Source organism: Zalophus californianus, chromosome 13, assembly GCF_009762305.2.
Source record: "Zalophus californianus isolate mZalCal1 chromosome 13, mZalCal1.pri.v2, whole genome shotgun sequence".
Lineage (NCBI taxonomy): Eukaryota > Metazoa > Chordata > Mammalia > Carnivora > Otariidae > Zalophus > Zalophus californianus.
This window is the reverse complement of record NC_045607.1, coordinates 39,714,521-39,729,968: the sequence shown is the minus strand read 5'-3', so window position 1 is coordinate 39,729,968 and position 15,448 is coordinate 39,714,521.

Here is a 15,448-nt window from a genome sequence, read left to right as displayed (position 1 = left end):
TGAATTGATTTCATATATGTACATAAGGAATTTATTCTCAAAGGAAAGGAAGACACCAGATCAGCTCTTCTCTGCTAAGATTCTACAGGCAAGCATTCTAACATATAATCTTAATTTTATAATTACTGGGACAACTGGAAATTAGGCACTACTTAGGACTAGCTCATTCAGTTATACCAGAGGTTCACTGATATCAAAGTCATGGTACTGAGCTTTTGCTGTCACTTTAGCTCTGATGTCCTCAATATTCTCACCTATAAAATGCCTCTTGCCAAACCTAAAAATATGGAAATGTGCTCTGTTGATTATAAAGATAATGGATAAAAGTTGCAGTTTTATTTCAAAATAAAAAAAGAAAAAGAAAATAATTCAATTTAGAGCATAAGCCTCAATTTCTGAAGATTTTTATGTACCTTTCTACCAGAAAGGGTAGAGAATGGTCATTGTTACTAACAAATTTTTAAAAGTCACAAAACTAAACTACCATTTTAAAACACCTGTCCATGATCATGATGATTTTATTTAAATACTGTAAAATATAGCAGTAAACTCAATGGCTTAATAAACGTAAAATAGAGTATTTCTTTGTATTTTTTTCTAATGTTAAGCATCCTAAATAAACTGTCATGTGAATCAATGTCTAGAATACCAATGCAATGTTAATCTCTTTTTTCTTCTATTTCTCCATGTGCTGCAATTAAGGAATTCCATGTGTGTCTTAGTGGGGTTTTGTGTTATTTAGATAAACTCTTTCCCCACACCCACTCCCTAAATTTATTTTTAAAATGCACATAAAAAATATAAACAGGGAAAAGCATATAAAGAAAAATAATTCTCCCACCCATTCCAGGCTTCATTCTCACTGAACAGTTTTACCAGTATCACTAAATTATTATGAAAAGTTCTACACATTATTCACAAACGTACATGTATATATACACGTGTGTGCATGTGCATAAATGAGAGGATATCTCATATAGCATTATTTAATTGACCTTTTGTCCACTAAAGCATAACTATATTTCTTTTCTAAATTGTGTTTGCAGTTATGCCTGATTCTTTTTGATAGCTAAAGACTATTCCATTTTTGGTTGCTATAATAATTTATGTAATTTTTATTTTAACAACTAATGCTGATACACCTTTAGGTTGTTTTCAGGTAGATTTCTATTACACAGCTGAAATTGTAGCATGTGCCTACATTTTTGCTTTTATGTGATAGTATATGTAGTATATATTTGTACCTTTCGAGCTGATCTGATTATTATTGTTTTGTTTTACATAACATACTATAGTGAAAAATGAAAGAAGACTTGTAATATCTGAGATGAGATTCTCATTCCTTAAAATAGATGGTTAACTCAATGAGATACCACCTCATACCCGTCAGAATGGCTAAAATTAACAAGTCAGGAAACAACAGATGTTGGCGGGGATGTAGAGAAAGGGGAACCCTCCTACACTGTTGGTGGGAATGCAAGCTGGTGCAGCCACTCTGGAAAACAGTATGGAGGTTCCTCAAACAGTTGAAAATAGAGCTACCATACGATCCAGCAATTGCACTACTGGGTATTTACCCCAAAGATACAAATGTAGGGACCCGAAGGGGTATGTGCACCCCAATGTTTATAGCAGCAATGTCCACACTAGCCAAACTGTGGAAAGAGCCAAGATGTCCATCGACAGATGAATGGATAAAGAAGAGGTGGTATATATACACAATGGAATATTATGCAGCCATCAAAAGGACTGAGATCTTGCCATTTGCAACGACGTGGATGGAACTGGAGGGTGTTATGCTGAGTGAAATAAGTCAATCAGAGAAAGACATGTATCACATGACCTCACTGATATGAGGAATTCTTAATCTCAAGAAACAAACTGAGTGTTGCTGGAGTGGTGGGGGGTGGGAGGGATTGGGTGGCTGGGTGATAGACGTTGGGGAGGGTATGTGCTATGGTGAGCACTGTGAATTGTACAAGACTGATGAATCACGGATCTATACTTCTGAAACAAATAATGCAATATATGTTAAGAAAAAAAAGAAAAAGATAGCAGGAGGGGAAGGATGAAGTGGAGTAAGTCGGAGGGGGTGATGAACCATTAGAGACGATGGACTCTGAAAAACAAACTGAGGGTTCTAGAGGGGAGGGGGTTGGGGGGATGAGTTAGCCTGGTGATGGGTATTAAAGAGGGCACGTTCTGCGTGGAGTACTGGGTGTTATGCACAAACAATGAATCATGGAACACATCAAAAACTAATGATATAATGTATGGTGATTAACATAACAATAAAAAATTATTAAAAAAAGAATAAAATATATTTTAAGCAGAAAAAAAATAGATGGTTAATATAAGAATTGTGCTAACACCTTTATATCCTCTGTGGCATAACCAGTCTTACCTCAGGTTAACTATCTATTAAAATGAAAAGATTGGCTATGCGATCTCTAAATGTCATTTGGAAAATCCTTTTGATTAAATAATGTTTACTCGGGCGCCTGGGTGGCTCAGTTGGTTAAGCGACTGCCTTCGGCTCAGGTCATGATCCTGGAGTCCCAGGATCGAGTCCCGCATCATCCTCCCTGCTCAGCAAGGAGTCTGCTTCTCCCTCTGACCCTCCCCCCTCTCATTTGCACTCTCTCTCTCATTCTCTGTCTCTCAAATAAATAAAATCTTTTAAATAAATAAATAATGTTTACTCAACGTTAAATAAATATATGATCCCACTAAAGTATTTAATTTTGATTTCATCCCTCAAGAAACCAAAATATAAAATAGATGGTTTCCCCCTTCCATTCTTTTTGTAAGATTTTATTCATTTTTCAGAGAGAGAGTGAGAGAAAAAGAGCACAAGCATGGGCAGTGGCAGGCAGAGAGAAAAGCAGACTCCCCACTGAGCAGGGAGACTGACATGGAACTCGATCCCAGGACCCCAGTATCATGACCTGAGCCAAAAGCAGATTCTTAACTGACTGAGTCACCCAGGCATCCCATCCCCCTTCCATTCTTGATTACAAGTTCCAAGAGATCAAGTGTAATGATTATTCTCCTTATTCCTTCTATACCATGTAGCTCTTCTCTGTTAAGATTCTATGGTCAAGCCTTCTGAAATACAACTTTTTCTTTTACTATATTTTGTGGGGACTGGAAATTAGGCAGTATTCAGGACTAGTTCATTTAGTTATACCATAAGGCCTCTGATTATTTCTTTAGAATTTTACACTTAGAATGATATACTAGTATCACAGAAATTACAACATGCATTATCAACTAAAAGTCTATCATAATTTTTTTATGCATTTCAAACATTTTGATGTTAAGTGCTACAACATGTAGCTCAGTACTTGGTGGACTCAAAAATTCTTTCCTGAGTTAAAAACCACAATACTTCTCAAAAAGACCCTAACATAAAAGACGGAAAATAACATTCTATAGGAACAAGGATCATTCATTGTGCATCTTTTTAGCTCCTGTGCTTCACACAATATCCAACTAGCACAGAACAGTCAGGGTCAAAATTATATATGGATTTATAGTTTCCTCTTTCAAGATTCAGGAAAATAGTATTAAATTCAATTAACAACAGGACAACATATTACATCATAACTTTACTTATTTATGTTTTCTAAGTTCGGGACACAATAACTATTTATATATGCATCAATGTAAAGAAAAAAGAAAGCAGAAGACTTCATGAGAAATTAAATAATATTAGCAATATTAACCTTCTAATAATCATTCCAGATGTTATTTTAAAATGCTATATCTGTAATACATGTTTAAACAAAAAGACAGGTCTTTCAGTAACAATTGGGTGACCCAACTTCACTTTTAATGCTTATAAAATTAAACAAATAAGATACCAGTATTATTTAAAAATGAATAAATTTTTAAAGACTTACTTATTTATTTTAGAGATAGAGCAGGGGGAAGGGAAGAGCAAGGGGGAGAGGAAAGAATCTCCAGCAGACTCCCTGCTGAACATGGAGTCTAATGTGGGGCTGGATCTCATGACCCTGAGATCATGATCTGAGCCCAAATCGAGTCGGACACTCAACTGACTGAGCCACCCAGGCACCCCAAATGTGAATAATTTTTGATAAAACTTTATATGGAGACTGGGTAATGGATTCAGTGAAGTCTTACAGGTATTATATTTCATATGCCAATAACGGTTAATAGAGTTATTGCTACCAATTAATGAAAAAGAAAAAATCTTGAGTGTTTACAAGTAAAAGCTAAACACAATGAATTGTTTGTTTGAATGATTTCCGTTGTCATCCAGAGTGACTGATAACAGTGGAATAGCTTGTTTCAAAACATCTTTTCCATCTAGTTCAACTAGAGAAGTTTGAAAAAAAATTTAAATAAGAGAAAAACAACAAAAAAAAAAATTGTTGAAAAACAATTTAAATAAGAGAACAACAACAAAACAACAATTTAAATAAGAGATGCTGGGAAACTCCAAATCAACCAGGATTTTGAGGGCCAAGATCCTAGAAATAAGGGAGGCCCAAGTAAAATTTAATTTAATTTGGTGTAGCTTTTACACTTGTGAAATTGAGAGACTGAGAAGTTGCAAAGAAAATGGAAGCTTAAACACTGAGAACATAAAAAGACCTTTAGATCATCTCACAGACCTGAGAAAAAATTTTGATTTCAGGGTCCTCTGAGGAAGAGGGCAATTGGTAAGGACCTCAGACTTTCAGCCAAAAATTCCAGAATGCTATAATCCAAAGGGTTAAAGGAAACTAAAAATAGATAAACTCTCAAACAAATGCTAGAAAAATGACCGTCAACCTCTAAGTGTATGTCAAGTGAAAATATTCTTTAAAAATGGCAACAGGGGGTGCCTGGGTGATTCAGTCAGTTAAGTGTCAAACTCTTGATTTTGGCTCAGGTCATGATCTCAGGGTCATGAGATTGAGACCCCCAAGTCCGGCTCTGCATTCAGCAGGGAGTCTGCTTAAGATTCTCTACCTCTCCCTCTCCCTCTGGACCTCCCCTCCACTTGCACACACTCTCTCTCACTCTCTCTCAAATAAAATAAATAACTAATTAAAAATAAACAAATAAAATGGCAACAAAACAAAGATATTTTTAGACAAACAAAAACTGAGGAAATTCATTACCTATATGCTAAAACCAAAGGAAGTGCTAAAGAGTGATTTTCAGGCAGAAGAAAAAGGATCCAAGAGAAAAGCATGGTGATATATTAGGAATGAGAAGCAAAGAGTAAATATTCAAAGAAATCTAAATGAATATCATATATACACACAACTATAATGATATGTGTGATTTAAAATATAATTAAAACACATAGCAATAGTAACTCAGATGTCAAGAGGCAGTGAATAAATTTAAAATTTTAGGAAACTCATAGAATTTATGATAGATTTTAAGTACTTAATGTTATATGTTGTAATTTCTGTGATACTAGTATAAAATTCTAATGAAATAAATAACAAGAAAGTTAATGGAGGAGAAAAAGGAATTTTCAAATTAACTTAATTAAAGAAGTGAAAATAATACAGTAAAATAGAACAGATATAAAAGAAAAGCACAATGGCAGATTTAAACTTAAGTACATTAGTAACTATATTAAGTATAAATGGCTTAAAAATAAAATGCTCCTTCAATTTATATGAAAAATAATTGGGGCACATGGGTGGCTCAGTCAGTTGAGCGTCCAGGTCTTGATTTCATCTCAGGTCATGATCTCAGGGTCTTGAGATCAAGTCCCATGTTGGGCTCCGTGCTCAGCGGGGAGTCTGCTTGAGTTTCTCTCTCTCCCCCTCTCTCTCTGCCCCTCACCCTCACTCACACTCTCTTTCTCTAAAAATAAATAAATCTTTATAAAAATATATATAAAAAAATATTTCTTGAAGTCTACTCTTATAAGGAAAAAGTGCTATATTCAATAAAAACTAAAATGAAGAAAATGAAGAAGGACATACACAATGCAGAAAAGGAAAAGAAAACAAAAAAAAATTTTTTAAGAGAGAAAGATGAATCACAGACCTGTACCTCTGAAACAAATAATACATTATATGTTGAAAAAGAAGAAGATAGCAGGAAGAGAAAAATGAAGGGGGGGGAATCGGAGAGGGAGACGAACCATGAGAGACTATGGACTCTGAGAAACAAACTGAGAGTTCTAGAGGGGAGGAGGGTTGGGGGATGTGTTAGCCTGGTGATGAGTATTAAAGAGGGCACATACTGCATGGAGCACTGGGTGTTATATGCAAACAATGAATCACGGAACACTACATCAAAAACTAATGATGTAATGTATGGTGATTAACATAACACAATAATAAAAAATAAAATTAAAATTAAAAAAGAATATAATTGGCATAAAAAAAGAGAGAAAGAAAATAAGGGACAGTGATTCTTACAAAATATTATTAAATAATATGGAATATATTTTTGCTCAAATCACTAATTTCTGGGTTTGCATAACTTTAAGTGGAATGTCAGTCACTTTCAAAACTAATTTGCTATTCTTGAGAATATAGCAACCTCTACAGACAGATGGGTTAGTGAGCAAAGCTGTGCTTTAAATCTAATCTGTTAAGTGAATAATTTCCATCATGAGCTATCAACTGTGCTAGTAAGAAAAAAAAGATTAAAGTTAAGATAAATAGTATCATTTATCTTATTTGACATAAGATCCTAGAATTATGTACAGGGTGTGTGTGTGTGTAGGTCTGGGTATTATATTTTAATTAGCGTGATAAATGAATCAGCAAATGTGGGAAAATATATCATATTGGAAAGCCATTACACATATAGCAAACATTTAATATTAGGCCAAATAGAGGATTCACAGAATATAGTATGAAAAAAACAAGCTTTAAATCTGCAGAATATTGTAACAATTGAAAACGTTACCAAATTCCAAGCACACCCAAAAGTATCCTGCATTCAAACTCTCATAATCAATGGCAATGAGAAGGATGTTTTACAATGGGTTTTATGCCTGTTATACTACTGTAATTATTAAAAGCATCCTTTTTCAGTTTCTAAAGTAACCACTTTGGATAATAAATTATCTGTTCACCCTAATTTTACATCTATCTGACCTTCTCTAAATCTCAACTTATTATTTATGCCCTGGCTCTTTCTGTGCTTTATACATTATGTCAAAATTAGCAATTCCTTGTGACATATTTTATAACAGCAGAAGTGTGTGGGTGAAGAGAAGGATGCAGGGAGTTGTTTGGAGGAGGAAAAGTTGTTTAAATGATGCAGGGAGTTCCCTAAAGGAGAAGAAAACCTATCATAGTGATCAAACTCCAGAAGGGGGGATCATAAAAGACAGGTATTAGAGAACATCAATTTTATCAAATTAACACTAAATACTTAATTAAATACACTTAATAAAAATTCTTCATTTACACTTTTATAGTTGATAGATCTTATTTATGAAATTAAATAAAGGAAACTCAAACAGCATTTTAACTTACAGTGATTTGCGTAACACTAGGGCAATTTAAATGTTAAAGGTTTATGTAGGAAATGTTAATAGGCAAGATTTGAATACATGCAAAAATTTCTTGCCTTATAATAAATGTCTTATTAATAGCACTGTGAATATACTCTTCATTATTTCTCATGGAATGTGAAGCCTATTACTTATTACTGAAGGAAAGTTTTAGAGCTGAGCTCTCAAGGTCCTTCAACATAAACTGTACCACTTGTTCAATCTCTTGCACAATATTATTTAAAATACACGCTACTGTGGTTGAAACATATGCAAATATATGGATTTCCATATTCTAAAAGGTTCATTAATTTCATTTGCATACCATGTCAATATATTTTTTCAGTGCAAAGATCTTACTCTAGAGTATTGGCTCAATAAAAGTTTGCTGGATGACAGTACCAGAGAACAAATTCCAGTGACTCAAGTATGTGTGGAATGGCAGTGCTAGAAACTAGGAGGGTACGGTGATTTTCTTATACAAAATATCACCAATTGTGATACAAATATAAGATGATACAGTGGAAATTAAATTTAATAAAACATACACAGCCAAGTGAACTGGAAATAATATAACTTGCAGGTACCACCACAAGGTGTCGTGTATAAATCTAGAAAAATGTGAGCACAAACTCAGTGTACTGAATGCTTTGCCAAAAGACTAGAGGCTTGACACCTCTCTAAACTAACTGCACATCAAAAATTTTGCCTTGGTCACAGTTTTCTCAAAATTAAATATTTGATATCTGGTAAGGTATAACTCACTCTTAAGATCTGGTCTCATACACTTGAGTATTGCAAAGCATTTCTGAATCATTTTTAGAATCCTCAGAATATTTCTCTCAGGTGAGAAATATTGAAACCTTAATTCATATCTGGAGACTGAAGGATGAGGGTTTTGTGGGTTTTTTTTTTAAGATTTACTTATTTATTTGAGAGAGAAAGAGAGAGCCCAAGTGAGTGGGGTAGGGGCAGAGGGAGAGAATCTTCAAGCAGACTCCCTGCTAAGCAAAACCCCCTCAGGGCTACATCCCACCACCCATGAGATCACGACCCATAAGATCACGACTTGAGCCAAAAACAAGAGTCAGATGCTCAACCAACTGAGCCACCCAGGTGTCCCGGAAGGATAATATTTTTAAATGAATTATCTGTTTACAGTTAAGTAGCAATTACAAAGTGGGACTGATTTTTTGAGGTTTTTTTCCTGTAGGTAACAAAATACATACTTTCAGAGATGAATTCAATGACTGACCCTGAAAAGTGATTCAAAAGAAAAGTTCATTCATATGCACACCATCATGAAGATGACACTGATAATTATAAAACATTTAGATGTTGATCAGCTTCATATATCTGGATTAATATTTACCTTTAAATTATCACATTAGCCCTATCTCTTAAAATTAATTTTAATTACTGTTTGTCAAATGATTCCCCACTTCTGGTTCTAATTAGATAAAATGCATTAGAATGCAGACATTTTAAAAAATCAGGTAGTCTTTTTAAGATTGATTTATTTATTTGAGAGAGAGAGAGCATGAGAGAGCACAAGCAAGGGGAGGGACAAGGAGAGGGAGAAGCAGACTCCCCACTGAGCAGGGAGCCCAAGGCAGGACTCCATCCCGGGACCCTGGGATCATGACCTGACCCAAAGGCAGACACTTAGCCAACTGAGCCACCCACACACCCTAAAAAAATCAGATGTCTTCTAAGAGAAGATTCAATGTTAGGCAATGATCTTAGCATGACTAAACTATCACAGACCATGCTGGGTATGAATATGCAAAGAATATATAGTTTTGTATTGCATCCATATAGCTGGAGTTGCTGAGTCTATGATATGAGACAACAGTCAAAAGCAGTGGTTCTCAACCGCAAATAAATTTTACCCTTAGGGACATCTGACAATGTTTGAAGACAGTTTACTTGTCAAGACAGGAAAGGGCATTCAAGTGGCATCTAGATCAAGTGAGTAGAAATCAGGGGTGCTGCTAAACATCCTACAATCCATAGGATAGCCCCCACAACAAAGAATTATCTATCCCCCAATGACAACATAAAGGGGTTGAAAAACCGAGGTCAAAGATAAGGGTTCTAAGAATAAGTCAAAAGCTAATAAAGAACATTTCATTGAGAGCAAGCAACTGCGTTGAGCCTCTGAAACACTTAGTAGTGTCAAGCTTTCTTAAGTGTCAGTACAAAAACAGTAAGTTGAAGACGGTATCAAAGTAATGTTGAAATAACTGCTCAATATTATACAATATGCCTATTATAAGATTAATGTGATAAAATTATACTCACAATTAGTAATGAAAAATATTTTTCTCTTTCTTGAGGAATCTTTCATTTGAGAGTTGCCTTTCCTTTAATTTTGGCTTGACAAAAATATGAATGATTAGTATCATTAATACATTCAATAACTATATTAAGTCATCAGTGTCTCTTCTTACATCTTTTATATATTCTCTTTCTTTTACCCCATTTCTTGCCTTTTTTTTTCTTATTTGAGTATAGTTGAGACACAATGTTACATTCAGGTGTAAAAAATATTGATTTGACAATTCTATATGTTACACTATGCTCTCCACAAGTGTAGCTACCATTTGTCACCATACAACACTATTACGATACCATTGATTATATTCCCTATGCTCTATGCTTCATCCTCATCAATATTTGCAGCAGACATGATATTATACATAGAAAACCCTGGAGACTCCACCAAAAAACTATTAGAAGTAATAAATGAATTCAGTAAAGTTGTAAGATACAAAATTAATATACAGAAATCTGGTACATTTCTATATGCTAAAAATGAAATAGCAGAAAGAGAAATTAAGAAAACAAGTCCATTTACAATTATACCAAAAAGAATAAAATACTTGGGAATAATCTTAGCCAAGGAGGCAAAAGACCTGTACTCTAAAACTATAAAGCAATGATGAAAGAAATTAAAGATGACTCAAACAAATGGAAAGATATTCCATGCTCTTGGATTGGAAGAATTAATATTTTATTAAAATGTCCACACTACCCAAAGCAATCTATAGATTCAATGAAATCCCTATCAAAAGGCCATTTCTTTCCTTTTACATTATTTTTTACATAGAGGAATCAATTGTACCCAGACATAAAATAAATATATAAATAATTTGGAGAGTTTTTAGCATCTTGCCTTATTAATTAAATTCTAAGTTAAAAATTCATCAGTTCATCATTGTAAACTTGGAATTGTTACATAATTATTAAGGTCTGAAGAGTTGTAATAAAATTATCAAAGATCATAAAACTGCTAATTCACAAGTCTGTCAAAGTTCTAATTGGTCAATGTTATTAACAGAAAAAAATATCAGTAGGGGGAAATACTGTTTATTTTTTTTTAGATTTTATTTATTTATTCATGAGAGACAGAGAGAGGCAGAGGCAGAGGGAGAAGCAGGGTCCCCACAGAGCAGTGAGCCTGAGGTGAGACTCGATCCCAGGACCCCGGGATCATAACCTAAGCCAAAGGCAGATGCTTAACCAACTGAGCCACCCAGGGGCCCAGAAATACTGTTTAGAAAGTTTACAATGAAAATGTAAAGACTGAAAAGAGATTGAGAAAAGCATTTTTCAAAATTATGATTTTTCACATAGATGAAGCCAAATAAGCATGCTCTTCTTTTGACACTAAGAGCTAAAATGTTACTAGTAGGTATACATAAAGTAGCCATCTAAAATCATTATTTTTTAAAAAATGAAAATAAATATGTATGCATATTTAAAGTACATATGAGTATATTCCATATATTAGAACCACCAATAGTGAAATAGGTAAGTAGACAGATGAGATAGAGATAGAGCTCTATGAGACAGATCTACATATAAACATCTATCTTATTGGTGGTTCTAATATTTGGAAAATTTACGTTAAAAAATTAAAAATACAGTGTAGAGATATGATTCAAGGAAAATCAGGAGTGACTTGTTCCTCAAACCTGCCTTCCAAAGAGAGCTCCTCCTTCCTGTAGTTAGGAAGGAAAAGCAAGGGAAGGGATTTAATGCTGGAAACAATTTACTTACAAACTTGATTTAAAAAAAAAAAAAGGTTGAGGGGCAGGAGATCTTAGGAGTCTCAGGCACCCTGTCCTCAGCCGGCTGCAACTCTAGAGCAATGAGGCTGGTCAGGTGCCCAGCAGAGCTGCGAGCCTGCCCTATGCTGCCAGAGAAACCACAGCTCCCATTTTCCCTCTTGGGAAATGCTTGAGAGAGAAAAATCTAAAGTAGAAGCTGGAATTGCAGGTCAGTGTCAGTGCATCAGGAAAATGTAATTTTGACCCTTTCAACCCTGTGACACAGACAGGAGCATCTAAGTTGGGTGGGTTTGATGCAAGATGCCAACAGGTTATCAAGCACTGTTATTGCAATGGAGGAGTGGCAATTATTGCTTCTCAAAATGACAGAATTCCCCATTTCCAGTTTATAATATAGAGCAATTATTGCTTAAATAATTTAAACTTCCAATTCTCAGATCAGCCCAAGGCAAAGGAAAAAGAAAATTTTCTTTCTAATAGGGTTGGCAAAAGTCAATTCTTGGTTTATGTTAAAAGCATGTTGCTTTATACTTTCTAAAATCATTTTTTCTGGTATCATAACCAGACATCACATCCTACAGGACAAGAACCAAGATACCATTGTTTCTGCTGGAAGCACTCTGTTTTGGACTTTCAAGTCCCAAATAAATGGGACATTGATCTGTTTCTCTGTGGCAGTTACTACTCTAGTCTTGTGCCAACCTCCCTGGGCTCTTTCTCCTAGATAGAGCTCTGTCTCACTCTTTAGTGTCAGTGTATCTATCTGCTCTTCTATTTAACTTCTCAGAAACCTAATGTTTTGTCACTGAGCTATAGGTTTCCTGAGACTGGATAATTCCTCACAGTTTTCCCCAATTTCCCAAATCCCATGCAGTTTGCCAATTACTTAGAATGTTACTAACTGCTTTTTCTTTTTGTTTTTATTATGTTCAGTTAGTCACATAATTAGTCCTTGATGCAGTGTTCAGTGATTCATTACTTAAGTATAACACTCAGTGCTCATCACAGCACATGCCCTCCTCAATACCCATCACCCTGTTAACCCTCCCCCCACCCTCCTCCCCTCTGAAACCTTCAGATTGTTTCTCGGGGTCTATAATTTCTCATGGTTCATCTTCGTCTCTGATTTCTCCCCCTTTGGATTTCCCTCCCTTCCCCTATGGTCCTCCATGCTAATGCTTATGTTCCACAAATGAGTGAAACCATATGATAAATGTCTTTCTCTGACTTACTTATAATCCCCTCTAGTTCCAGACATAAAGGGCTGATATCCAAGATCTATAAAGAACTTCTCAAACTCAACATTCAAAAAACTAATAACCCACTCAAAAAATGGGCAGAAGACATGAACAGACACTTCTCTAAAAAAGGCACAGAAATGGCTAACAGACACATGAAAAAAAATGTTCAACATCACTACCCATCAGGGAAATAAAAATCAAAACCACAAGATATCTTACACCAGTTAGAATGGCAAAAATTGACGCAACAGGAAACAACAAATGTTGGCGAGGATGTGGAGAAAGGGGAACCCTCTTACGCTGCTGGTGGGAATGCAAGTTGATACAGTCACTCTGGAAAATAGTATGGAGGTTCCTCAAGATGTTAAGAATAGAGCTACCCCACGACCCAGCAATTGCACTCCTGGGTATTTACTCCAAAGATATAGACATAGTGAAAAGAAGGGGCACATGCACCATAATGTTCATAGCAGCAATGTCCACAATAGCCAAACTGTGAAACCGAGATGCCCTTCAGCAGATGAATGGATAAAGAAGATGTGGTACATATACACAATGGAATATTATTCAGCCATCAGAAACAATACTAACTGCTTTGTAGGAGACTGGACTATTATCCTCAAAGAGGTGAGGTTAACTTCTGATCTAGAATTCTGACAGGGTATAAAAATGGGAATTTGCAGGCTGCCCTGAGCTATGGAGCTTATGCAAAGCAGAAATAAAAGCCCACCTGCCACGGAAAAGTGGACTCAGGGAGAAAGGGTGTGTGCAAAGGTTTGCAGATGAGGGTGTATGAGAAAACAGATGGAGCTGGGAGATGGAACATTGGAGATTACCCGATCTACTAGGAGGCAGAGAGGAGATTTTGTCAAATGTTTCCCAGTAGACCCAAGGGAGAGATACATTAGTAGGGTACATCTGGCTAGGGGCGTTTATAGGATATTAACAATTGTCAGTATGTCCCATGCTTGGAAAAAAACAGAATTTTGTAGAGTGGAAACATATTTGTAAGTATGCCAATCTGCTGATGGGTGATTTATCTCTCATGCTTGCCTGTAACTCAGGTCACTGCTTCTATCGTAACTTGTAGCCTGATCAGACAACCATTTCCAAATTATCACTCTTCTTCTCTGGCTAATTCTGCAATAGCTCAAATTCCAGTTACAGCATATGACTAGAAACAAGTTCTAACAGAATAAAAAATGAAGATTTTTCTGATTTATTGTAGTGTTTGCTCCAACAACCTTAAAGACAAAGTTAATACATCAAAGGCAAATAAGCAGAAAAATCACATGCAAAAAATGCAAAGGTGAAGTAAAAAGTAGCATTTCTTTGGAAAGGTAGAGTATGGAGATTTGTGTTAAAGTAACTGATTAGAGTCTCTCAAACCACATTCATCATACTAACCAGTTTGGGAAATAAACTACTTAAGATAACCCTTCAAAGAGGTTTAACTAAGTCACTATACTATTACCTTGTTAATTATATGCATATCTAAACTGTAAAATCATACTCTCATATCAGCACAATTTTAATGTTGTTTTTTAGTTTTACACTGCTTATTCTTTCAATTATTGATATTTGAAGGTCCTTGCTTATTCTCTTAATCATTTTCATCATAATGACCTCTTTCTTCATCTTAAATTATTTTCTAATTCTTGCTATTTTAAAATTTCTGGTTTAAATTTAAACACATATTGAGATTCTTCATGGAATTTTTTTTTTTCCTTAGACCCTTTAGGTCTTCTGGTTTTCTCTCCTTCCAATAGTTCTTAATTCAATGTCAAAGCAGTGCTACACTAATCTCCTTTATTTCTCTTGTGGAGGTTAAGGCACAATTCTCTGTGAACAACTATCTTAATTATAAAGTTTGAAACATATTTTTATCTTTCAGTCCTTGACTCTTCCATTCAGAAAGATCCTCTACTGAAAATTTTTCTTTCTCTTACCATCAGATGACGTTGATCAGCAATACTTAAATTTATGTGTGTCCACAAAGACAAATCACTTGATGTGGTCTTGCCTTTTTAAGGTAAATAATCCAGGAGTTAGATATTCAGGTAATTCAGAGGATGCAAAAAATTTAACAAGAGTTTTTGCCATACCTACTCTTTCTTGAGTTAAGTAAGACTGGTACAATGAAGTACTATACAGAAGTCCGCATACATAAATCTCAAGGTCTTAGAATAACATTACTTTTGCCAAGACAATAGTGAAGAAAAAAGGTTTGAACATCTAGAAGAAAAAAAAACAATAATGAAAAAGCCTTTTATATTTCTATCACTTAAGTCTCCATTTTTCTAGTAGGTGAACAGTGCAAGTGAAAAAAGGACAGAATTTTTTTTCCCAAAGACTGTAACATCTTTGGGTTCTACAAACACTGGCAACGTAATAGAAGCAACGGTATTAGTAAGATATAGACACAACATTCAAATGTCATATTTAGCCATCATATAGTCAGATTTGCCTATTGTAATACACATACATTTCATGCATCACATTACTGAGATGAATGATGATGACATTTTTTTCTCCCAGATTTACATCCCTTTCCCCTTTCCTCCCCATTCCATTCTCCAGTTTGATGAAGCAACTCTCTGAAGCTTCCTGACAACTTAGAACTTGCTTGATCATGCTGGGCT